Below are 26,880 nucleotides of genomic sequence, written 5' to 3' on the forward strand. Positions count from 1 at the left end.
ATATTGGAAAATATGTGAATGGCATCTGAAGGCTTGGAGACAGATACCATAAACTGTCTTATCAGTGGTCTGGTTTCTGTTCTGAGTTCCAGCTTGGGACCCTTTTCTGCTGGGAACCACCTGTTCCTGGCTCTGTTGATCTTTGGATTTCCCTAGCCCTTCTGTCCCTTTCAGTTTTGAAATGAAACCTACCCCAGAGGGTGAGGTCAGGTACCGAGAGGACTTTGACAGCTCACACCAGATTGTTTTCTTTCCAGAGCCGCCCAGTATGTGACTGTGTGAGGCATGAGGCGCAGCAGGCTGTGATACAGACTGATGGTGAGTCAGCTGTTGGGTAAGACCTCAGCTAGGCAGTGTCATCTCTTTGGGTAACCAGGAAAACATGTAGACCAAATATGTTGTCTTTCAGGCTCAGAAAGTTGAAAGTTAAGAGCACGGTCACCAGAGATCTACCATGATCTCTCTGCCTTTGGTTTACTGAAGAAGGAAAGGCTTTATTTCAGTGTCTTTTCTCCTCTTTTATAGAACCTTCTTTTCAGGAAGAAGCCAGTTTCTAAACTTTTATACTGTGCCTCCTGGAATTGCTGCTTTGATGTGGAGTGATTCCTCTAGATAATCCCTAGACAACCCCCCACCATGCCCCCAACCCCTTCACAGAATGCAGCTTCCCCTCTTCCTTTTGTTGTAAATGTGGTTTCCACCATATTATGGCACTTCACTTGGAATCTTTATAAGTGGAACTGGCTGTTTCTTCAACTTGCCCGTACCACTTCGCCCAGTTTTGCCTGACTGCCCCCCAGCCTTATCCTCCAGCACTGCAGAGCTGCTTCCAGATCTTTAAATACTTTTTCCCCTTTGAGACTGCTGCTGGCTTGTAAGGCCACCTGATCCCTGTCCTTGAAGCTGGCATCTGTACTTATTCTCCCATATTTGTTTAGGACTTTGGTATTTGACCCCCCTTCCTGGGGTTCTGGCCCAGTCTAGGGGATCTGTGGCCAAACTTGGCCTGGGGCCAAGGATTCAGGATGGAGCTTGGAATTAGGGGGCTTGGTGTTAACTTCTCAGACATGGGCAGATGGCAAGCCAGAAGATCTAAACATCAAGCCAGTCGGGGATGGAAGGAACAGAGAAAATTTACTATCTGAAGTAAAGGATGTCCTTTGTAGCCTCCCTCTTTTCCCACTTTTCAAAATTGAGTTATTTTTTAGAACAGTTTTAGGTTCACAGCAAAACTGAGTAGAAGGTACAGAAATTCCCATTATTTTTTCAAAAATTCATCTTTAATTTTACAGAGAATATAGTAATCTAAAAAAATCAAAACACTGTAGTCTTTTTTTTAAAGTTCTTGAATGTATTTTACTTCAGATTGAAAAATGAACAGCTTCCACACTGTTCGTTGCAAGATACACAGTATCTTTTACAATGCTGGCCATTTGAGGAAATGTACACACCTCAGTTTCTCCTTCATGCTTCTCTTTTAGAAAGTACTGTTTACCAAAAAGAAACTTCAGCAGTACAGGAAAAACTATTTTCCCAATGTATGAGAAAACCTAAGATTCCCAACGGAATCAAGATTATCTTCCTGCTACCACTACCTTAATATAATCACATGTTTTTTGGAACACTAATATCTGCACCCTAAGAGTCCATTTACTTTCAGCAGTGAGGGTGATTCTTTTTTTTTAAATAAACTTATTTATTTATTTATTTTTGGCTGCATTGGATCTTCGTTGCTGCGTGCGGGCTTTCTCTAGTTGTGGCAAGCGGGGGTTACTCTTCGTTGCAGGTGCGGGCTTCCCATTGCGATGGCTTCTTTTGTTGTGCAGCGCAGGCTCTAGGCACGCGGGCTTCAGTAATTGTGGCGCAGGGGCTCAGTAGTTGTGGCTCATAGGCTCTAGAGTCAGTAGCTGTGGCTCACGGGCTTAGTTGCTCCACGGCATGTGGGATCTTCCCGGACCAGGGCTCGACCCATGTCCCCTGCATTGGCAGGTGGAGCCTCTTTTTTTTTTTTTTTTTTTTGCAGTACGTGGGCCTCTCACTGTTGTGGCCTCTCCCATTGCGGAGCACAGGCTCTGGACGCGCAGGCTCAGCGGCCATGGCTCACGGGCCCAGCCGCTCTGCGGCATGTGGGATCTTCCCGGACCGGGGCATGAACCCATGTCCCCTGCATCTGCAGGCAGACTCTCAACCACTGCGCCACCAGGGAAGCCCAGCAGGTGGAGTTTTAACCACTGCGCCACCAGGGAAGTCCTGAAGTTTTTTTTTTTTTAAAAGACTCACCCTTGGGACTTCCCTGGTGGTACAGTGGTTAAGAATCCACCTGCCAATACAGGGGACACAGGTTTGATCCCTGGTCCGGGAAGATCCCACACGCCGTGGAGTAACTAAGCCCGTGTGCCACAGCTACGGAACTTTTGCTCTAGAGCCCGCGAGTCACAACTACTGAGCCCGTGTGCCACAACTACTGAAGCCTGTGTACCTAGAGCCCGTGCTCCGCAGCAAGAGAAGCCACCGCAATGAGAAGCCCACGCACCACAACGAAGAGTAGCCCCCACTTGCCACAACTAGAGAAAGCCCGTGCGCAGCAACCAAGACCCAACACAGCCAAATAAATTTAAAAAAAAAGCAAACAACCAAAAACTTCAGTGTAGTAAGTGTAACATGGGTCTCTGCAAGTATTAAGTGTCTGAAATAGGCAGCTAATACTGGATTTAATATTATTTTATAAATAATTGTTCCCATAGCAATAAACATAAGTCTACACATTCACAATAGTCCCAGAAAATAAATACTATGATTATGCACAGTATGTATGACAAACTAGTTTCAAACAAACCAGTTTTAGCATCTTGATAAAAATTCAGATCAGAATAAAATGTGACTCTAAAATTTAAAACATTGTCAAGATAACATCACATTTAATCTTCCACGGTTTACACAAGTATTATGAATTTTCAGTTTTGCAACACATTTTTCTGTTGTGAATTAAAATACGAACATACTGACAACTGTTAATTTCAGAACATTGTAGATACTTTGAATACTCCTGCTCCCCGCTCCCCTGTTTCAATTATTTCTGTATTTCCAGAGGCAACCTGTTAGTGGTTTAGAGTGTACCTCCCACACTCTGTGTGTGTTTGCATACATACGTATGAACCCAGAAATTTTTTTTTTTTTTATTTTGGCCACACCATACGGCATGTGGAACTTCCCCGACCAGGGGTTGAACCTGTGTCCCCTGCAGTGAAAGCGTGGAGTCTTACCACTGGACCACCAGGGAAGTCCCAGAAAATATTTAAAATGCTATTGCCGTGTTTTATTTATTTACACAAATGGGGTCACATTTTATGTATCATTTTTATATTTCTTTCTTTGATTCAGTAATGTGCCTTGACAGTATTCCATGTTGGTACATAAAGATACTTCTCATTCTTTTTGGCTACTGTATAATATTTCATAGACTAGATATACTGTATTTTATTTATCTGTTTTCCTATTGAGGGACATTAAGGTATTTCCAGTTTTTTGTTGTTGTTAATGATTCTTTTTGTGTTAAAAAATTTTTTTAAATTTTCCTTATGTATTTAAAAAATTTATTTGTTTATTCAACTTCCTGTGTTTTAAATATCAGCAGTCTGTTCCTAGGCTTTTTTTTCTTTCTTTTCTTCCTGCTCCCCGTAGGTGATCTCAACTTCTGTGACAGCTTCAGTTACCATCTATACGTGGATGATGACCAAATCTCTCTCCAGACCAGAATATCCAACTGTTCACATGGACAGCTCCACTGGGATGTTTTGAAGACTCAGCAAAATGCAGCCTTCTGCTCTTCCCCTCTTGCTCTTCCTCCAGTGTCCTGTCACGTGGTAAATAGCACCACCACCCATGCAGTTGCTGGGCCCAAGGCCTAGTAGTCATTCTAAGTCCTACCCCTTCCCTTCCCACAGCCGACAACCAGCCTATCATAGGATTTGTCCTCCCCAATATTTCTTGGATCCAGTTGCTTTTTTCTTCTTCTTTTTATTAATTTATTAATTTATTTTTGGCCGTGTTGGGTCTTCCTCTAGTTGTGGCAACTGGGGGCTACTCTTTCTTGCAGTGTGCGGGCTTCTCTTGTTGCGGAGCGCAGGCTTCAGTAGTTGTGGCATGTGGGCTCAGTAGTTATGGCTCTCGGGTTCTAGAGCACAGGCTCAGTAGTTGTGGTGCATGGGCTTAGTTGCCCCGCAGCATGTGGGATCTTCCCGGACTAGGGCTCGAACCATGTCCCCTGCATTGGCAGGTGGATTCCGTGCCACCAGGGAAGTCCCCAGTTGCTTTCTTCTTCATTGCCACTATCCTCTACCTTAGTTTCCTAATTTATAAGATACAGTATTTGTGAGGTTTAAATGAATTAATATATAAAAAATGCTTAGAACAATGGCTCGGCAGCTAGTATGTGCTATGTGAGTATTAGCTATTATCATCATCCTTGTTACTGTCCCCTTCTTCCTCTTCTTCACGTTAGTCTACATAATCCACTCTCATCTCTGTCTCCAGTCTTAATCTTATTCTCCCCTACCTCCATTCTGTTCTCTACATTGTGGCCAGAGTGATCTTTATAAAATGCAAGAACAATCATGATCTAACTCCTCTGCTTAAAAAAGCTTCAGTGATCTTACCATTGGGCTTTTGTATGTGTGTATTGTTAACCCCGCTTAGAATGCTTTTTCCCTTGGTCTTTGAATGGCTGGTTCCTTTTTATTTAGATACCTACTTTTAAATGTCATCTCCTCAGAGAGGCTTTCCCCTGACCACCTAATGATTATAAAGTAACCACCCATATACATATTTTCTAGCATATCACCTATTTTAGTTCTTTGCATAGCACTTATCAATAAGTGATATTTTTCTAGTTTAGTCACATACTTGTTTATAGTCTCCTCCAATTAGAACGGGAATTCTCTGAGAACAGGGATATTGTCTATTTCATTTACTGTTATAAAAACATAGGACAATGCCTGGCATATTGTAAGCACTCAGTGAATACTTGTTAAGTGAATGATAAAACAGCTTCATATCTTATGAGACCCTTCTTGGTCTCTCCAGCATCATCTGTGCTGGTATTCTCTCTACCTTGACCTCCCCAGCTCATCTCATCTCTTCAGATATGCTTTCTTGCTGCAGGGCCTTTACATACGCTGTTTCTTCTGCCTAGAACATGCTTCCTTAAATGCTCTGCCACTGCTTGGGTATCTCCTGTTGATCATTCAAGTTTCATCTTAGGTGTAACTTCACCTGACTGGCCTTCTTAATCTTACAGCTCCGCATGCATTGCCTTTAACTATCATACATGTTGGGATTATTTAATTGTCTTTCTCCTTCATTAAACTGTAAGTTCTATCAGACAAAGGCCTATGTGTTGCTCACCGTGTATTCTTAGTCCTAGCTGCTGTGGGATAGAAGGATCCCTTGAGGTGGAGGTGGTGGGCAGGAGGGATGGAATACTAGGGATATCACCTGAGGGCTAAGAAGGTGTGCCTTAGAATGTCAGGGGGAGGTCTAGACATTTGACCTGGCTCATTGTCATTCTCCTTATTCCACCTTTGGTGATTCCAGTGTTTGCCTGGATGAACCAACTAACATACTTGGGATGAACCATCTAACATGGCTTGTCTCTCTCTGGGACATCTTCATAAAGTAAGGGTAAGCCTGGCAGGGGACTTGGCTATGAAGGGGGCATGAATGCCTAGGATCAAGGTTGAGGATCTGGATAGGCAGATTATTTGTTCCGAGTGGCTGATGGCAGAATAACTGAGTGGAGTGCAGTCCTAAGCAAGGAAGGAAGCAAAAGACCTTAGGGATAAGGTGAGGGAAAGATGAAACAGGAAGCTAAATCATTAGGTCAAAAACCTAGAGAGCCAGGATAGTGGGTGGAGTATAAGAAGGGACAGACAAGCAGTTCAGGATTTTAAGGCCATAAATAATCTTTGGGATTACTAAGATCATCTGCCAGCAGTCTTATTTCTTTAGTGTGGAACCAGCTTTTGGATTATAGGAACAATCAGGTAGTTGACATGTAAGGGTTTGAGCTAAATTTTGTATTGCTTTGTATTTTATGTGCTATTTAAAGTCAAATCCCCAGAAATCCTACCTTACCTCCCCCAATAACCCAATTTAATTTCTGCTCTGAAGAGCCTCCCTTCCCTCCTTTTAAATATACTGGGTTCAACTTGCTCATATTTTTAAAAAGTCTCCCCGTACAGAGGCCTGTAGCAGTCTTGGTGCTCCCTTCAGGTAGGCGGAGGATATTCCCTTCAGGTAGGGTAGGCACTCCTTCAGGTTACCTCCTCCCACCAAACTAGGCATGGGAGCTAGCCTCAGAAGTTCAGGACTCCCTGCCTAACCTGAACTTGTGGAATTTCTCTCTGAATTTTGGGGAGGGACATGGGAGTGTAGAATATAGGTCGAGACTCTCTTGGTGAGGCATAGTAAGGAGTAGTAGAAGACTGGCTGGGTATGCATGATGGTAGGATCTGAAGTTTCTGACCTGGAATTGTCCTAGAGTTTATGGCAGCATTAGGGGTCTCTGATGTGCCAAGCAGAGAATCTTGGTGAGTAGGGCCGGTCATTACCCCTTAGAGGTGTTCTGTATGTTTTTCTACTTAGCCTGGCGCTCTTCTACAGACTGACCAGTAGCTGGCATCATGGTGGATGCTGAAGGGGAATCATTGGGATAGAAACAGTACTCACTGAGGAGGAGTGTCATTCTCTTTTTGATGGTTGGATGGAGTGACTGTGTGCACATACTGGGCAGTCAAAGGCCCGGTAACCTGGCCTGTGTGAGGTGAAGCATCTGCACTCCCTTCCTAGTGCTCCACTGGGGAAACCAACCTAAGGCAGCCGGAGATCATGGCCATTGTTAGTGATTTCCCCAGGAGTGCTCCCTGTCTTTGATTCCTCTGCTCTCTAATCCCCATGCTCTGATGTCCTGCCTTCTATTTTCTGCTTTGGAGGCCTTCAAATTTCATAATCCCTTCGGACTCCTTTTTCTAGTTTATTTCATGCCCAGCTTGACTCTTGGTTCTATGTAGTCCCCTAATTTCGACGTTGCCATTCACCCTTAAGTGAGGGCCTTCCTCTATTAGCCCTATTCCTGGAGCTATGGTTTTGAAGCTTTAATACATCAGAATTACCCATGGGGGCAAGTATTGAGGGGCTCGCTACTTATTTAAAATTCAGATTCCTGGTCTTTACTCCTGCTCTCCTGACTGAGTAGGTATGGGTGGTAACCAGGACTCTGCATTTTGATTGGCCTCCAGGTGACTCTCACACCAGTCATCATCTGCAGACCATATTTGAAGAAACTCTGACTTAGAGGACTGTGTTGACCCCCTGCTCCCCTAGAGGGAAGGAAAGGGTTTTTTTTAAAAAAAATTATTTATTTATTTTTGGCTGCGTTGGGTCTTTGTTGATGTGCACGGCCTTTCTCTAGTTGTGGTGAGTGGGGGCTACTCTTCATTGCAGCGTGCATGCTTATTGTGGTGGCTTCTCTTGTTGCGGAGCACGGGCTCTAGGCTCACGGGCTTCAGTAGTTGTGGCACGCGGGCTCAGTGGTCGTGGCACAGGGGCTTAGTTGCTCTGCGGCATGTGGGATCTTCCTGGACCAGGGCTCGAACCCGTGTCTCCTGCATTGGCAGGTAGATTCATTTTTTTTTTTTTTTTTTTTTGCGGTACACGGGCCTGTCACTGTTGTGGCCTCTCCCGTTGCAGAGCACAGGCTCTGGACGCGCAGGCTCAGCGGCTATGGCTCATGGGCCCAGCCGCTCCGTGGCATGTAGGATCTTCCCGGACCGGGGCACGAACCCATGTCCCCTGCATCGGCAGGTGGACTCTCAACCACTGCGCCACCAGGGAAGCCCAGGAGGCAGATTCTTAACCACTGCACCACCAGGGAAGCCCCAAGGAAAGGGTGTTGAACCCTTTACTTGGATCCTAAGGTCGCAGGAACCTTAATCTGTCACCTGTCTTCCGTTGAGGACAGTGGATAACTGTCCCTATGTACTGACACCTCATCTTCTCATTGCCATAGAAGGCAAAGATCCCAGATGAGGTAGAGGGCCTTAATGATTCCCCCTGGCAGGTCAGTACTTCTGGAGTATACTGCGGACTTTGACTTTGGACTCAGAAAGCAGGCTAGAACACAGTCTTTGAAGGCTGCCAATTGCACTTCAGATTTGCCTCTGGGATGCCTCTTTTTCTGTACACAGTGACCCTGCTCTAAAGTAGGCTGTTTTTTGGTCTCCAAGCTGTCGTCACTCCCTATTGCAGCTGTCCTCTAAACAACTTCCACTATCCTTCTATAAAACAACCCAGCCTTGTCTCTCTCCTTTTCACATCCTCTCTTGTATTCCTGTTACCTGTACAATCAAGTCCAAATGTCTCAGGTTGGAATAAACAGTCTTGCACAATTTGACCCAAATTGTGGCCTACAAGGCCTAGCAAGATCTGGCCCCTGCCTGTATTTTAAGTCTCATTTCAAGCCCCTTTCCTCCTTATCTCCTGCATGCACCCTCACCTGCTTGCAGTTCTTTCAGTTCTCTGGCTTCATGGACTTGGCCTAGAATACTCTCTACCCTGCTCTTCACTTCATTAATTATCACTTGCCTTTAAGTTTCAGTTGAGCATTATCTTGTTTTGGAGGTATTTTCTGGCCTCTCCATACAAAGCAACACCATGTTATTATCTTAGCATCTGTTTGTTTCCGTTAGACCACTTAATGCTTTTTACTGGTTTATCTTTCCCTCTTACTGGATTATAAGCTCCATGAGGGCAAGGACCTTCTTGCTCATAGTTTTGTCTTCAGTGCCTAGTGAGTACATAGAGGTACTCGATAAGGATTTGTTGACTAAATTGCCTTTCACCTTCTTGTCAGTAAGTGTGTTGGTGCTTTGTGGCTCTGCAGAACTCTCACCCTCTGTGCATGTGTTACCTCTGCCAGAGCACCCTTTCTCTCATTGACTGGTCCGATTCCTTCTTGTCCTTTACCACTTCTCTAAGCAGTTCTTTGACTTCCCCAGGCAGTGCTAGTTCAATAGAGATAGCACTTTGGTCCTCTTGAATGGACTTTTCACCCTGTGTGGCGATCTTCCCTATGCAAGAGATAGATGGTATTGCCCTTGGTTTACAGATGACAAGACACAGGCTCTGGGAGATGGACTAACTTGGAAATGGCAGAAACGGGATTCAAACCCTGATTCAGGTGGTCTGTACAGCCCTCACTCATTCTATTTCACTGTGCTTTCTCTAAAAGAAACCAAATAGCAGACCCAGACACATTGGGTGAAAGAGGTGTTTTTTATTTTTGTATTATTATTTTTTTGCGGTACGTGGGCCTCTCACTGCTGTGGCCTCTCCCGTTGCGGAGCACAGGCTCCGGACGCGCAGGCTCAGCGGCCATGGCTCACGGGCCCAGCCGCTCCGCGGTCTTCCCGGACCGGGGCACGAACCCGTGTCCCCTGCATCGGCAGGCGGGCTCTCAACCACTGCACCACCAGGGAAGCCCGAAAAAGGTGTTTTTTTAAAAAAATTTCTTAAATAATGAAAGTATGTGTGTGTGTGTATATATTTTTAATTTTCTCAGAGTTAAACACAGTAAAGGGTAGACAGTAGTTCCTCCTTATCTGAGGTTTTGCTTTCCACAGTTTCAATACTTGAGGTCTGAAAATATTAAATGGAAAATTCCAGGAATAAACAATTCATAAGTTTTAAATTGCACACCGTTCTGAGCAGTGTGATGAAATCTTGTGCCATCCTGCTCCTTCCCATCCAGGACGTGAATCATCCTTTGTTCAGCATACCCATGCTGTGTATGCTATAGGAAAAAACAGTATATATAGGTTTCAGTACTATCCATGGTTCCAGGATTTGGAACGTATCCCACGTGGATAAAGGAGGACGGCTGTACTATTGACAAACCATTTATAAGGATGATGGAGTAAAGGGTGACCATAATATTCAGAGGATGGTGTGTATTTCATGTGCTCCCTTGATCATACTGTTGGTGACTCCTTGTGACAATGACAAATCAACATACAACCTAGTAGAAATGAGCCAAGGCGAAACACTATTAAATTCAAACTAAAGCAAATGTCAGTCATCATTTATAGTTGCTTGGAAGTATTATGAAGAGTGAAATCTAAACATTTTTGTTGAGGGGGAAAAATGTGCAAAATCAGTGTGCAAAGCCTTTAACACATTTTGCTTAAAAATACATCTTACTATATTGATAAGGGACTAGTTGAGTAAATTATGGTGGATAGCACCGTATTAATTCAGCAGTTAAAAAGAATGAGACAGGTACACCCACCCTCACACACACACACTCACACAGTGATATGGAACAATCTCTAAGATCTATTGTTGAGAGAAAACTAAAGCAAGCAAAATAGAGTTTGTGGCATGCTAGTATTAGTATTTGATTGAAAAAAGGGGAGGACTCTATATACTTGTTATACCCAGACTACCCCTGGAGGTTTGTTTTTTTTTTTTTTTTTTTGATATCTTTTTGTGTTGCTGAAATTTTTTTTAACCCATGTGTGCATTGCCTTTTTAAAAAATTGTGATTAAAAAACACATAAAATTTACTGTCTTAACCATTTTTAAGTTCACAGTCCAGTAGTGTTAAGTATATTCATATTGTTGTCCAACAGATCACCAGAACTTTTTCATCTTGGACAGCTGAAACTCTTATACTCATTAAACAGCAATTCCTAATTTTTCCTTCCCCTTTGCCCCTGAACCACTCTTCTACTTTCTGTTTCTAGGAATTTGACTGTTTTAGATACCTCATATAAGTAGAATCATATACTATTTGTCTTCTTGTGTCTAGCTTATTTCACTTAGCAGAAAGTCCTTGAGGTTCTTGTATGTTGTACCATGTGATAGGACTTCCTCCTCTTTTAGGCTAAATAATATTTCATTTTTTGTTTGTACCACATTTTGTTTATATCTGTTCATCTGTCAATATATTGCCTTTTATAATCTATTTTAAAAAGTACTTTGCTTTACCCTGTGAACCTGAAAAGTTGAACGTAAACGTTGTGTGTATATGGGGCAACAGGAACATGTGTTGGGGGCAGGTTAAATGGTATCTCCCTAAACTTGACAGCAAAGAGATCGGTTTTTTCTAGTGAATGATTGCCAACTTTATGTATTGAATTTTTGCATTTGAGATTTTTCTTGAAGTGAAACATATTTCTACTAAGAATAGAACAAAAAAAGAGGAGATTGTGTTGAAATTGAAGATACCTATGTGTACCGTGTGTCTAACATCATTTATCCCTCCATTTGTGTTACTAGCACCACTCTTGCACTAGAAATCTTAGAGCCCCTCCACCTTTATTGAAGTATAGTTGATTTACAATATTATATTAGTTTCAGTGTATAGCAAAGTGATTCAGTGATTTTTGCAGATAATACTCCGTTGTAAGATAGCCATTGTAAGATAATGGCTATAATTCCCTGTGCTATGCAATATATCGTTGTTGCTTATCTATTTTATACATGGTAGTTTGTATCTGTAATCCCTAATTTGTCCCTCTCCTCTTTGGTAATCACTAGTTTGTCTTCTGTATCTGTGAGTCTGTTTCAGTTTTACATATACATTGGAGTCCCCCTTTTCAATAACATGTTTCCTGTGCGTTGATTTTGTCTTCCTAAACAGAGTAAATTCTTGAGGGCAGGAGGCATGTCTTATGATTATATCCTATAGTGATAAGCATAATAGAAGTTGCTCAATAACTACATATTCAAGAAAGACAAGAGAGAAATGGATAAAGAGAGAAAGAGACTTCTCTGCCGAAGAGATGATTGCTTTGGTTTTTCTCTGATTCACCTTGTACTCTTCCCTACTGAAGAATTTCTTCCACTTGCAGACTAAGGGCATTGGAGGATTTGTGTGTGTGTGTGTGTGTGTGTGTGTGTGTGTGTGTGTGTGTGTGTGTCTGTTTGTGTGTGTTTGTGTGTGATGTTCCCTGCTGAAAGCCCAGGAGAGAAAGCAGAAGCTGGAATGGGGCCTTGAGGCTGTGGCCTGATAGTATGCAGTGAGACTTCTGTGTCGTAGCCTCAAGGGAAGTCTTAGATTTCTACCCTCTACCTAATTTCAAGCTTGGGTATTCAGCTGTCAGCAGGGCAGCTGGACCTGTACGTGCCTTAGGTGTCTTAAATTCAGTAGCACATAATAGGAATGTTTGATAAAAGTAATTTGTCTATTTTGGTGTAAGTATATGAAAGCACTTAACACGAGGCCTGGCATATAGTAGGTATCCAAGAGGTGACAGAGAGTGTTTGAGAAATATTTTGACATAGTCAAATCTTTCCCTAGGTCCCCTACCTCTATTTGTGTGCCTCCACTGCTCCCTCAGGCTAAAGAAACAGGGAATAGCAACATGGATTCTACCTTTATGAAGTTGCCAATTTCTTGTGTGTGGCTTTATGCTCAAGCAAGAAGTGTGTTCTGCTCCCACATATTTGAGAGCAAATATATCTGGATCTAGGGATCTACTTGAAACTGCGTCGCAGCTGAAAATGTTTCAGTGTACACTAGCATGGCTGGTCACTTTGGGCAACTTTCTTGGTAGGGACCTAGCCTGAGAATCTTAGTGGGGAAATCCGAATCTCTAGGGTAGTCATGGTATAGCCAAGGACAGCTTGTTGGGTGCAGGCATGGAGGAAGGGATAAGGTAAGGGGCAAAAAGGGCTCATCTCTGTGTCATTTTCTGCTCAAAGGAAGATGTAGGCACTCATGTACCAGGGGTAGTGTTCTGGCCTGCTGTAGCTTGTCACCTCCCTGTGAATGAGTCAGTCTTGCTCCTGGCTGCCCCGTAAGGCATTTGGGGTTTAGTAGGAGATATGATAGGGAATCTAAATCAGATAGCCTTGCTTCAAATCTTACAGATCTGCATGGAGGAAGTATGCCTCCCAGGATGTTTCCCATGTGCTGCAATAAGAGGAATCCCATCCAGATCTGTGGGGGTGTCCCTCCATCCGTCTTATGTCCACTCAGCTTATCACGATCTTAAGCTTTTATCCCTTTCATCCTGTCACTGTCCTGCCTTCTGGGAAGAGCAGGGAAAAGGGTGAGGGAGGATGGGAAGAGTTAAAGAACTTGCGGTGTATGTAGATTTGCTGTCGTTAAATCCTTTCTGGAACAAAGTGTAGATGTGGAGAGGGGGATGAGTGAGCAGGTAGGAGAACAAACACATGCTGCCTGTACCACTTACCTGGCACTCAGCCTGGACCCTTGCTTGGTATTATCAGTCTCTTTCTGTGTTGTTTCTCTTTCCCATGTAAAGCATAAGCATGTATACACATGTAATTTCAAATCAATGGACCCATAACTTAATACTGTTTTTTTAAAAATAAATTTATTTATTTTATTTTTATTTATTTTTGGCTGCGTTGGGTCTTTGTTGCTGCGTGCAGGCTTTCTCTAGTTGCGGCGAGCAGGGGCTGCTGTTTGTTGTGGTGCGTGGGCTTCTCATTGCGGTGGCTCCTCTTGTTGCAGAGCACGGGCTCTAGGAGTGCAGGCTTCAGTAGTTATGGTGTACAGGCTCAGTAGTTGTGGTGCAGGGGCTTAGTTGCTCCGCAGCATGTGGGATCTTCCTGGACCAAGGCTCGAACCTGTGTCCCCTGCATTGGCAGGCAGACTCTTAACTGCTGCGCCACCAGGGAAGCCCTGGTTTTTTCTTTAATACTGTTTTGTAATATTTTTTCACCTTTTTTCCCAGCTTCATTGAGATATAATTGATGTGAACATTGTGTAAGTTTAAGGTGTACAGTGTGATGATTTGATACATATATGTATTGTTAACTGATTACCACAATGTGGTTAACACATCCATTACCTCACATAGTTACCTATTTTTTGTGTGTAGTGAGAATCCTTTTTCATTGGATTGTGTGTTATAGACATCTTTTCAGTAAATACAGAATTAATGGCTGAATTATACTTCCATGTGTGGATATACCATAATGCATTTTATTCTCTTAGTGTATAATCTGTTTATCTCATCTCTAATCAATGATGCCTTCCCCGACCCTTACTTAAAGTTGTGACAACCTTCCTTTCCTATCTTCCTTCTCTCCTTTACTTTTCTTTATAGCATTTAGCCGCACATGCCATACTACATATTTTTCTTATTTGTTTATTGCCTAACACGCTTCATTAGAATGTAGGCTCCATGAAAATAGGGATTTTTTTTTTTTTTTTTTTTACTCTGCTTCTCTGTAACTAGAGCTTAGTACCAGTTCCTGGTACCTAGGTGGTGCTCAATAAATATTTGTTGAATGAATGAATTTGTTGGATTTTTGGTGTGCCTGTTGGGATTTTTATTTGTAACATATTTGTTATTATGTATATTCTATAGTAAATACCTTGGTAAATAATCTTTATACACTTGTCTATGTATCTCCTTAGGATAAGTTTCAAGAAATGGAATGGCTGAGATAAAGGATATATGCACAGTTAGAATGTTGATTCATGAAGCCAAACTACCCTTAAGAATGTTAACTTATACTAACAGTGCATGAGATTGCCTGTTTCTCCATATCATCAGTAACACTGGCTTGTGTGTTTTTTGTGTTCCTCATCTGACAGGTGAAACATTGTCTTGTCACTGTATAACATGGTAGTTGAGAATGTGACTCTGGAGCTAGCCTGATGGGACCTGAATTCTGACTCAGCCACTTACTATGTGACCTTGGGTACGTCATTTAACTTCTCTGTACCTCAGTTTCATCTTTGGTAAAGTAGGGATAATGATAGCACCTATTTCATGAGAAATAAATCAGTTAATCCAAGTAAAATGCTTTGAATAGTAACTGAGACATAGCAATTATGATTTAATTTACATCATATTTAGTCATTAAATATGATTTAATTTACATTTCTTTGAATATTAAAGATTAAACATCTTTTCAAATGTATTTTGGACAGATGTATATATTTTTTGAATCACTTATTCATGTCATGTCCTTTGCACATTTTCCCAGTAATATTTTCTTAATAATTTGTAAGAGCTAAAGTGTTGATGGTTGTATATAGTGCAGAATTGTTCCCAGTTTGTCATTTGTTTTTCACCTTTGTTTATACAATTTTTTATCTGTCTGCAAGTTTGACATTTTTAAGTAGTCAAGATAATCTTTTCCGTTATAGTTTTTGCTACTAGTTCAATGTTTAGAAAAGGCATGCTTCCCTACCTCAAAATTATAAAAATAGTTACCCATTCTTGTTGAGTACTTTGCGTGGGTGTGTATTTTTCAATCTTTAAATTTAAATCTTTGATTCATCTGGAATTTATTTCGATATGAAGATAGCAGTTGAGATCTGGTTCTGTTTCTTTTTAGTATGTCCCAAACCCCTTTATTGAAGGAGCAAGAGCAGGAGCCTTGAATCTATTCTCCCCTCCCCCGATTTGAAAGTAAGCTATCCTAGCTATAGCAAGTAGCAAATCTCCATTTTAGAGAATGAACTTAATATTTGGACTCAGTCAGTAGTCATTCATTTGTTAAACTATGGGATGAATATGCTGTGTAAAGCAGTTTGGGATCAGAACTCACAGTTGATTCTAAATGATGAGGCTGCTGGGCTCACTGGTGCAGCTTCTCTCCTGGCTCTGGAAGCTCCTCCTAAGTGGGTCCTAATTTGAGGACTTCTTTGATGGGGCCATTGTTAGTTTGGAGTGGTAAGTTCTCTGTTGTTCAAAAAACAAATGATGTGACTGTAGCAGATATTTCCTCACTCCAGCCTAGGTGTATTGATAGGGTATTGGTAGAGGGAGTGTTGAATGGTAATAAACCCATTGTGTTCTAGCTCTGTCCTCATCTTCTCTTTTTGGAACTCTAGTCCCACCCAGTTTTTTGCCTCTGACTCAAGATGGAGGGAGGATGATTCTTATACAACAGAGCATCCACATATTTCATGGCAGCTACTATCTGCCAGAGATAATGAAGAAAGGTAGCTAACTCATACATGGCATATATTATCTACCAGGAACTGTTCTAAGCATCTTATATATATCAACTCTTTATGTGGTAGGTGCTCTATACTGGGTTGCATAGTGTCCCCCTAAAAATTCATATCCACCTAGAATCTATGAATGTGATCGTATTTGGAAATAAGGTCTTTGTAAGGTATAATCAAGTTATGATGAAGTCATAACTTGATTGGGCCCTAATCCAATGCCTGGTGTTCTTATAAGAAGGGGGAGACACTCACAGAGGAAAGATGACCATGTAGAGATGGAGGCAGAGATAGGAGATACGCTGCCATATACAAAGAATGGCAGGGATTACTGGCGACCACCAGAAGCTGGAAGAGGCAAGGAAGGGTTCTTTCCTAGAACTTTCAGAGGGAGCATAGCCCTGCTGACACCTTTATTTTTGAATTCTAGCTTCCAGAACTGTGAGAGAGTAAATTTCTGTTGTTTAAAGCCACCTAGTTTGTAGTATTTGCTACAGCAACCCTAGGAAACCAGTGCACGCTATTGATTATCATCTCTGTTTTCAGATAAGGAAACTGAGGCCCAGAGAGGTCAAATACTTGGAAAGCTCTTTAGGCCACTGCTCTGCTGGCTGGGCACTCACTCTGAAGCTCTTGCTATTATTCTTATCAGCTCTTCACCTTTACCACAGCCTTCCCACTTCTGGTAGTGCTGAGGCTGAGCTGCTCAAATAGCTCCTTTCTCTAACACAGCAGGCTGCAGCATTTCCCCGTCCTTGCCCACTTTACACCCTAAAGCAGAAATGCCTCTCAGGAGGCTTCTGGTTGTAGCCCGATCATTTCAGCAGGTCTCTTCCTGACCCCACCCCTCCAGGTGAAATCAGGCGTTTTTTTTCATTCCCTTGTAATGTCAGAAGTGTCAGTGACAATTCAGGGGAGGGTCACCAAGTTTCTTCTGGCGACTGTTTTTATGCTTCCCATTTCTGGCCCACTATATTTCCTAGAATTCCTGTCAGTAGACAGCTCAAGTCTTGTTTTCCTTTGGAGATTTCAGGATCTCACACACAGCTCACATGGCACATGTCACAGTTCATGGCTGTGAGCAGAGAAGGAACAGCTTCATGGTAGCATTGGCTGCGAGGGCCCTGGTCACTTGTTCTCGATGAACTCAACCCACAGCAGTGGCTCTCTCCCCTGCCAAAAAGAATGGGAGGATAAGGGTATTATTTGACCCAGCTCATCTCCCTGAACAGCACCTTGTCAGCCGTGGTCTCTTCTGCTGGCATCCCAGAAGAGGTTTCCTCCCTCTGCATCCCATTGCTGGCTACAGAATCTTGCCTGTTTTCTAATATAGACCTTTTGCTTTGGATCCTGATCTTATTCTCAACTCCTCTCACTAAACTGTAGCTCCGGGAACTCAGGAACCATATCTGTTTTGTTTGCTGCTGTATCCCAGGACTGAGTAAAGACTTGGCACTTATTGGCCCCTGAAGAAATGTTTATTGAATGGAAAAATGAATATTGACCATGAAGCTTTGGAATCCTGGTTTTTCTTGCTTCATGCTGAAGTCAAGAACCAGATTAAGACCTTTAGAGGCCTCGGGGCTTCCCTGGTGGCACAGTGGTTAAGAGTCCACCCGCCAATGCGGGGGACACAGGTTCGTGCCCTGATCCGGGAAGATCAGTTGCCGCGGAGCAACTAAGCCCGTGCGCCACAACTACTGAGCCTGCGCTCTAGAGCCCGCGAGCCACGGCTACTGAGCCCATGTGCCACAACTACTGAAGCCCGCGCGCCTAGAGCCTATGCTCCACAACAAGAGAAGCCACCGGAACGAGAAGCCCACACACCACAACCAAGAGTATCCCCTGCTCACCACAACTAGAGAAAGCCTGCGCACAGCAACGAAGACCCAACGCAGCCAAAAATAAATAATAAATAAATAAATTTATAAAAAAAAACAGAAAAGAACTTTAGAGGCCTAAGCAATAGGAAGATTATGATGTTCCTCGTAATTTTAGCCCTCAGTATATATTTCAAAAACAATATTAAACACAAAATAAGTGTAAGGAAATCTAGCAAAGTATAAGGAAAACCCAGCAAAATTTTGATATTTACCATGGTGACTACCTGGATAAATATAAAATAATTTAAAACATTTGTTATTATTGTTTCTGCTTTGCCAGTTCCCTGAGCATGTGCTGTCAGATAATCCTGCCTGGACCAGCCCCTTCCTTACCTTGGACTTCACCTTCATTTCCTCTTAACTCCATCTGCTGAAGCTGCCAGCCAGCCCCTTTCACCCCGCAGTGGTGTCCAGACCACTGAGAGCCCAGCCTGGGCTATGCTCCGGGCTCCCTGGGGCCTTGCCAAGAAGGTCAAGTAGAACATGCGCACTGCTAAAGAGTCCCTCACAATGAGAACTCCCATGCTGAGTTGTGATTTATAGTCAGCATAGCATTTTGTGCCGCGTGATTACACTTCAGCCGTTTTTAGTTGTAGTAATCTGCTTCAGTGATCCTGGATGTGGAAAGTCCAGAAATTTTCCTGTGTTCCTCCTTCCTAGATCACTGAGAGAGAAGTCAAGATGCAGGCCCACTTTGCTTCCTGTATTAACATGGGCCTTGTTGAGACCATTCAGTGAGGTAAGGTATGATTCTGGAAGTGAGCCCAGGCCTCAAATAGGCTGTTCCAAGGCTGTGACCCATAATTAAATCCTATTACTGCTTGTTTCCATAGAGTTTAAAATAGTGTTGGAAACCTCCTAGGGAAAAAAGCACCACCGTAACTTCTTGGCTAAGGAAGTAGTGTGTGCTGGCCAGAGCAGAAGAGGTAGCCAAGGCTCCCAGGTTCTCTTCTGGACCTGTTGATTTGAGGTGTGACATTCAGCGATCTGAGATGGTGTCCTGTATCTCTGATGGTTTCTCATCTTTACCACAGAGACTGTGCTTGCAGGGAGAGAGGCCAACACACGGATCCCCTGTCCTGCAGGAGAGTTTCATCATTAGAAGTCTTTTCTTTCATTTGAATTTCCACACACACCCCTTTCCCCCCCCTTTTTTTAAAATGAAGAAATATCTCCCACAGAGTTAATATAGGAACCTAGCAATATCGTCCACGTTTTACTTGACTTCATTTTATCAGAATTGCTTTCCTTTTAGCAGTGTGATTAGATTAGCTTTTGTAAGGGATGGGAACTTTGATAGGGTTTAGGAAAAGGAAGGGAAAGTTTGTGTGTGGCACACACCTTGGACAACCAGAGCGTAACATGAGGGGACCAGGTACACGATAAACTAGATTGGGAAGAACAAACTTACATCCCTGGAGAGCCAGGCATATATTAGATGTCTTTGCATATTTTCTTATTTAATATCATAATACAAATCAATAAGTTATCATTTCTATTTTTGCACGTGGGCAAGCTGAAAAAGAAATTATGTAACTTGCCCAAGGTCAGACAGCTAATACAAGGCTGAGCTATGATTTATTTCTCCTCAGGTCTGTCCAATTCCAAAGCCCATGCGGTTTTTATAGAGCTCTTCTGTCTCTGACAAGATGTAAGAAAGGAGGGTGGGGAAAGAAGAGAAGATGGGGAGATACCATCTTTCTTTATCTCACAGTTTTGCTTGTTTAGACGTGTTTAGCCAGAGCGTCCTGTTTATAGACTAGTACTAGGTTCTATATATAGATATGGTGCAACAACATATGTGGGAAAGATAACCAATTGACTGTAGGGGAGGATTAAAAAAAGTCTTTGTTCTTTACCTCTAGGTCTTCATTGTAGTGTAACTCACACTATCAAAACACCACTGGTAACTCTGGTGTACTGTTTAAGAGGCCCTGTCATATCATCCAAATAAAACCTGTTGATGTGTTCCAAGGAATAAGCCATGATGGCGGCAGAGGTGAGGGTGTGGTGTGGCCTTACTGCGTGAACTGGGAGGTGGTGGCACCTGTTATGTGGCTATTACAGTGAATTATTACTGAGTAAACAAGAGATGTCTCCCTTTTGCTTTTTCAAGGGAGACCAGATGGCAGTGGGTGTTGGCCCAGATCCAGGGGAGCCTGGCCCCTGGCTGGCAGAGGAGACAGCTTAAGGGTGTCAGGTGATGGAATAAGAAGAGACAGGGCTGGTCTGTTAAGTGGTATAATTTCAGGGGGCACCAAGAATATGTCTTGACCCTCAAAGACTTGCCTTAGCTATTTGCTGTTGCTTGGAATTCCACAAGTGAAATTTCTTTCCCTTAAGTCTTTTGAAACCCTATTAAAAATGAAGAAACTCCAGGAAAGGGTTTGATTATGTAAGGGTTTGGTCATGTAAGTAGAAGTATGAATGAGTTTATGAGATTGATTTCTGAGAACTAGACTAAGGCAGGGACAGAGAGGAGAAAGCATAGTGCCCCCAGTCATAGTGACGGGAAGGAGACACCACTGAGATTGAGATAATGGCCCTGAGAAGAGAAGTTGGGTTCCTAAAGAAACACCTTGTTTTTTTTTTTGTTTTTTTGTTTTTATTTATTTATTTTTGCGGTACGCAGGCCTCTCAGTGTTGTGGCCTCTCCCGTTGTGGAGCACAGACTCCGGACGCGCACGCTCAACGGCCATGGCTCACGGGCCCAGCCGCTCCACGGCATGTGGGATCTTTCCGGACCGGGGCACAAACCCGTGTCCCCTGCATTGGCAGGCGGACTCTCAACCACTGCGCCACCAGGGAAGACCCAGAAACACCTTGTTTTCTTCACAGTTTTGCCTGAGGAAAGATAAGGAGCTGAGAGTGGGGGGAATGGAGGCTCTTGAACTCCAGAGGGGGTGCTGGGTAGAGAGATTTCCCCACCAGTGTGCTGGATATGCAGTCATGGTGTTATCTGGAGAACAGCTGACAGGCAGAATGTAATAAGGAGTGTAGAACCTTTGAGTCTGTGGTTTGCTCTGATGTCCTCAGACAAGACCATCACAGATCTTAGGAAGCAGGAGGCAGCTTCCCATAAATGATGTAAAATGGTGGCGCAAAAGAGGCCACCGATGACAACATGGGCAGGGTACTTCCTCAGTGGCCGCTGGTCACAGACAGCTTTTGGTCTTGATTTCCCAATGAGCTGTGCTGCGATAGGACTTTACCAGAAAGTAAATAAGCCTTGTCCAAAGCAGTGACAAAGCACTTGGGGTATCCATGCAAAGTGCAGTTCCCTCTTGTTCTCTATCTTTGTGGAGCCAAAATAACTAAGCCAGAGGTGCCAGCATAGCACCTGGGATTCAATCTTCAACTTTTGTGGATTAAATTCGCTACTGGTTGACTGTTCATCTTTCATTTAGCAGTGCTCCCAAACTGCCTTTGTGATCTGAATTCTCACATCTTTCCTCCCTCAGGGAGTCTGACAGAGACAGCTCAAATCTCAGTGCCTTTCCCAGCTCCTCACAGTTGGGTTCATGGATGTCCTTTACCCTCAGGCTTCAACTTCTACTTTGTCCACATTTCTACCCTAAGTCTGGAGCATTTTCTTTGGATCAGACTTTCGGCTTCATTCAGGCCTCTAAGGCTCTCACTTCTTTCAGCACATTTTCCTAGAGAACTACCTGAAGAATGGTCTCTACCCCTCACCTCCTAAAGTTTGACATAATGTGGACCTCCTTCCTTACTGGAATCAGCACAGTTCTTTGGAAATTTCTGGATATACCACACCCCTACCTCTCTTCCCAACCACCTTAGCCTCATACACAAGATCTAGTGATGTAGCTGGATCTGCTGATCACCAGGATTTTGGAGCCAGTGCCCCCAGCAGGGAGGAACTCCTGGGCATGTGCCCTGAGTGACAGTTCTGTCCACCAGTCTCTGCCTCTCCTCCATCTCACCTTTTTTTTGGCTTTTCCCTGAGAGGACCCCCTAGCCCTGTCCAGGAGTGTAACCCTGCTGTCAACCCCTTATCAGGGGCTGTGACCTTTGCTTTCCAATCTCTTCTGGGCCAGGTCCCTTCTCCGATACTAGAGACTTTTCCTACAGCTACGCTTTGGTAAGTAGAGTTCTGCCCATGCACTGATATCCCAGTGTTGACCACCTTGAACTCTGTCTACTGCTCTTTGGGCTGATTGGCTGTCTTGCTGGTCTGTACAGCTATGCTTCTGGAACAAGGCTCTTAGGCTTAGTTGAGCCCCTGTCCTGAATTTCATGTTAGCTCTCCAACTGCCTCTGCCTCAAAAAGAGCTTTTAATATGCATTTATAAAGCTCCAAAAGGGAGATAGAGAATATAACATTTCCTAGACTTATTTAACTAGAAAACCTTTTTTTTTTTCTGGCTGAAGAAAATTGTTAAGATCTGACAGAGTATGGTGCTTGGTGGAGCACAGTTTTGGGAAGTACAAGGCTTTATCCTAAAGGAATGGACATCAAATGGAGTAATTCCAGGTAAAGGTAATGTGACAGTCAGTGAAAAAAATTCTTTGGGGATAGGAAATGTCTCCTGGGGCTCCTCATTCAACAAGTGCCCACTGAGCGCCTGCTGTTTATGTCTTTGCTGGAATCACACCATGTGTGTGACTACTTAACTGTGTGTCTGCAGAAGGCCGGCTCTGATCTGGAGTGGAGCCCAAGGTGGAGAAGGAGGTAGGGTTGCTACATTCTTTCTCCCATGTTTAGGTCCTCTTCCCCTTTCCTCCAGTGGAAACAGGAAATGGTGAATGGGGTGATGCCATCATGGCCACAGATACATCAGCTTTTGGATCCAAGGAAGGAGGGCTTCTCTGAGGCTTCTTTCCCTAGGTTTGACCTCTTCCAGGATTTCTCTAGTACTTTTGGGCACCCCATCTCTCCCACTCTGGGACTGTTCATCTCCACGTTAGTCCCAGTTCTCACTGCTGGTTCAAGATTTTGATTTTACATATGGGCATCAGTGCCAAGTGGTGTGGAGGTCATTTTTATGGAATGGGTGTGACATTATAAATTTTCTACTTTGCCTATGAAATCCCTCTTCTTTTATAGCTCATGGGCAGTCCAGACTATTTTTTTTTTATAGCTCATGGGCAGTCCAGACTAATTTTTTTCAGTCCTTCAGTGAAGATAAACCCATGTCTGGGAAGGGCAGTCTTGCAGCCATTTAAATCTGTCAGGGTGGGTGACTAAGTGCCAAGGGCATAGCGGGTAACCAAAGTGGAAGCCATCACTTCCTCTGAATGTCATTCTCAACCAGGACAGGAACAGATCCCTTGAAGCAGATAGAAGTCACTAAGGCTCTTGACTAAGGCCTTTTGAGACCCTGGTATATGGATCTTTCCTGTCATGAGTGAGATCTTTGTTTGGCTGATCTTAACTCAGTTGGCTTGAGCTAATCATAGAACAAACTAGATGGAAAGGCTCAGCGTTGAACTTTCCCTTAGGTATGGTGTTCTCTGAACATCAGCAAATAGCATCCTCCCACCTTAGGGGCCTTGGCCTGTGACAATTGTCCATTTCTGCCACTTCCTCTGAAAGACCATGGTTTTAACTGTGAAGATCAGTGAGTGAGTTCACTTGCAGGAAGGTGGAAAGAGGGCTTGAAATGGGCATTTAGAGATCTTAAATAGAGCCAGCCAGTTACTTGTTCATTCTATAGGTGTTTATAATTATTAGTTTGTCTATAACTGCAGAAGGCTTACTTTCCCCAACTAGTCTTTCCTAACAGGCTCCCTACATGAAGACATTTCCTAAGATTCTTTCCTTAGACCTGTTCTCTCCTCCCTCTATAAACTGTCCCTGGGTGATGTCATCTGTGCTTATCAAAAACTCTCAGATCTCCATCTCCAACCTAAACCTCTCTTCTAGTTCCTGACTCATGATGACCATACACTATTGATATTATAACCTGGGTGTCTTAAGCCAGATTACGTTCTTCATCAGCCCATCCTCTTCTCCCTATTCCTGCATTCCTTCCTGTTTTTATTCCTCTCACTTTGTTCCTTGATTCAGGAGCATCACCATCTAGGTTGATTAGTAAACTTGCTTCTGCATCAGTGTCTTGCACTGTTCCACCACCAAGAATGTAATAGGCTCTGAGTGTAATATAAGATGTTTAGGATGTGTGTAGGTGGCTTGTTTCTTTTCTTTTCTTTTTCTTTTCCTTTTCTTTCATGTAATTCTCATCTGCATGGCATGTACAGTTGAATTCCACAGAGAAATTAACAGATAGAAAAAATAAAGGTTAATCTGAGGTTTAGATTTTAAGTAAACTGGAAATTCTGGAAAGGAAACATCTGAGGGCTAAAACCTTGGGAGAAAGCTTCGTGGAAGAGGTGAGAGTCGACTGAGGACACCTTAGGTGGGGTAGGGACCGCAAGACCCCTTTGGGAGCATGTGCAATGGTGAAGCGACAATCCTCAGCTTGTTTCTTGTGCAAGCAGAGTGATCAGCACCTCCTCTACCAGCTACTTCTGTTCATCACTGTTGTACCTCATGCAGTTTGATTCTGTTTAAGAGGTTCTGAGAATTGAATATCATAGTGTAACACATTAGTTAGCTGGAACCATCTTTTCCCTTAAACTTTTGGCTCAAGGTGTCATTCTGCAACTTGTGGAAACTCTGATTCCTTCACCCGGAATTCACCAGTTTCTTGGGAGCTCATGTATTTATAGTCACTGATTTTGATCTCTTGCTCCCATTAAATTAGTTCAGATTATAGACAGTCTTATTGTCTCAAGAATGCTGTTCCTGTTTCCATCCACATCGAACCAGATGGTAGAACTCAGAATCTATCTCACAGCTTAAAGCCTTTTGTGTGTAGCGGACTTTATTAAAGTTTGGGTAATAGAGAGTATTTTACATTGCAGCAAAGTAAGCAACTTGAATTCTCATACTGGCTATCCCTTTCCCTTAAAGTAATTTGCCCACCTTTCCATTAGGGATTCATTAATATCACCCATATATGTGGCCTTGGTGTCTCTTACAATCTTATCTTTCTTTCCTTTGCAAACCTTCCTCACTCTATTGCCACTAAGCCTCCAAATACTTCTTACTTTATTATGCAAAGCAATTGAACTCTAACTTCGCCTCCCAGGTTCACCTCTGTATATCCAAGGTCCACTGAAGGGCTCTGCTGAATAAAAAGCTCATCTACTTCTTAGCCACACAAAGGATTTGTAGAACCTCTTATGTGTTCTTCTATATTATCTTCTCTCTTTTGGAAGTATTTCTTGTTTTATTTTATTTTATTTTATTTTTTTATTTTTTGCAGTACACGGGCCTCTCACTGTTGTGGCCTCTCCCGTTGCGGAGCACAGGCTCCAGACGCGCAGGCTCAGCGGCCATGGCTCACGGGCCCAGCCGCTCTGTGGCATGTGGGATCTTCCCAGACTGGGGCACGAACCCACGTCCCCTGCAACGGCAGGTGGACTCTCAACCACTGTGCCACCAGGGAAGCCCTGGAAGTATTTCTTGTTTTAAATAGCATTTACTACTTCTTACCCCAGAAATGATTTTGCTTTGAAGGATCTCTGGAGGGAAGGTAAGAGACAATGTAAATATAAACAGCAACCTACATAAAACCTATTGTGGGCAATGAAAAAACTCATCTAACTGGGAAGAAGAATTCTTGTTGGGGAGTAGAGCTCAGAATAGATTTGAATGACCCAAAACAGACTTAGGTTTCAGTGGCAGATGATACTGTTTAGGACAAATGGCTAACCATTTAAAAGAAAATCTGTCACCTTCTAGTAAAATAAATTTTAGATAAATATTTTTATTTTTAAAATTATTATTATTTTCATTTTATTTTACTTTTTTAAATTATTTTTTATTAGAGTATAGTTGATTTACAATGTTGTGTTAAAGATTTTTACATAAAAACTAAAGTGATAAGTGTACTAGAAAATAGTTTTTTTAGTGTGGTACCAAAGGCAGAAACCATAAAGGAAAAAGTGTGGTGGATTAGCTTAAAAAAAATCACAACAAGTACCATAAACAAAATAAAAAGTAGGTGTCAACTGGTTAAAAAAAGTTTTCAACATATCTCTAATGTGTACAAAGCTCTTACAAATCAATAGGAAAAAAACACAAAAAGAAAAAGGGAAAAGTCATGGAAAACTAAATATGGCCAATAAAGCATATAGAAAAAAGCTGTTATTTATAATTCAGAAAACAAACAGAAATGAAATATCATTTTTCAACTGTTAGATTGACAAATATTAAAAAGAAGAAAATATTTATTACTGTCGAGGACTGGAGGAAACAGGATCTCATACTCTGTTGCTGGGAATAAATATTAATCCATTCTCTCTGAAGTTCAGTTTTGGCAATATGTAACAGATTTAAAGTACACATGCTCTTAAACCAGCAATTCAACTTCTAGGTATTTATCCTAAGGGCAAGTGTACAGAGATGTATGTGTGATGATATTTATTACAGAGTTTATAAAGCAATCAAAATAGCCATTGATAGGGGATTGGTCAAATAAATAGTGGTATGTCCATACAGCGGTACATGAAGTAAATGTATAATTATTATCACAGAAAGATGGCTACAGTATATACATGAAAAAATACATAGCATATGAACCTATTTCAGTTGAGATAAATATAGCCATAGCTGTGTGTATATATTTTAAAAATCATACAACACATTGTTAACAGAAATTATCTTTTCTAATTCAGAAAAAGAAAAGCCACTTTAAAAAAATAGGGGACTTCTCTGGTGGTGCAGTGGTTAAGAATCCACCTTCCAATGTAGGGCACAAGGGTTCGAGCCCTCGTTCGGGAAGATCCCACATGCCTCAGAACGACTAAGCCTGTGTGCCCCAACTACTGAGCCTGTGCTCTAGAGCCTGCGAGCCACAACTACTGAGCCTACGTGCCACAACTACTGAAGCCCGTGCACCTAGAGCCCGTGCTCCGCCAACAAGAGAAGCCACCTCAATGAGAAGCCTGTGCACCACAATGAAGAATAGT

General features: G+C 42.7%; 1 long non-coding RNA gene across 10 annotated transcripts in view; it reads left to right on the forward strand.

The window, feature by feature from the left end:
• LOC307195983 overlaps positions 1-26,880 on the forward strand; it is a 77,404-nt gene that overhangs the window by 21,158 nt on the left and 29,366 nt on the right. For 6 of the 10 annotated variants that reach the window (XR_013831004.1, XR_013831005.1, XR_013831006.1 and 3 more), the window contains 5 exons: positions 258-318; positions 3,682-3,863; positions 14,633-14,739; positions 18,541-18,619; positions 19,746-19,879. This is a non-coding gene — a long non-coding RNA (uncharacterized lncRNA). The remainder of the gene's footprint in view (positions 1-257; positions 319-3,681; positions 3,864-14,632; positions 14,740-18,540; positions 18,620-19,745; positions 19,880-26,880) is intronic. The other 4 variants (XR_013831009.1, XR_013831010.1, XR_013831008.1 and 1 more) reach the window with 3 other exon arrangements.

This window comes from Stenella coeruleoalba, assembly GCF_951394435.1.
Source record: "Stenella coeruleoalba genome assembly, chromosome: 13".
Classification (NCBI taxonomy): Eukaryota; Metazoa; Chordata; class Mammalia; order Artiodactyla; family Delphinidae; genus Stenella; species Stenella coeruleoalba.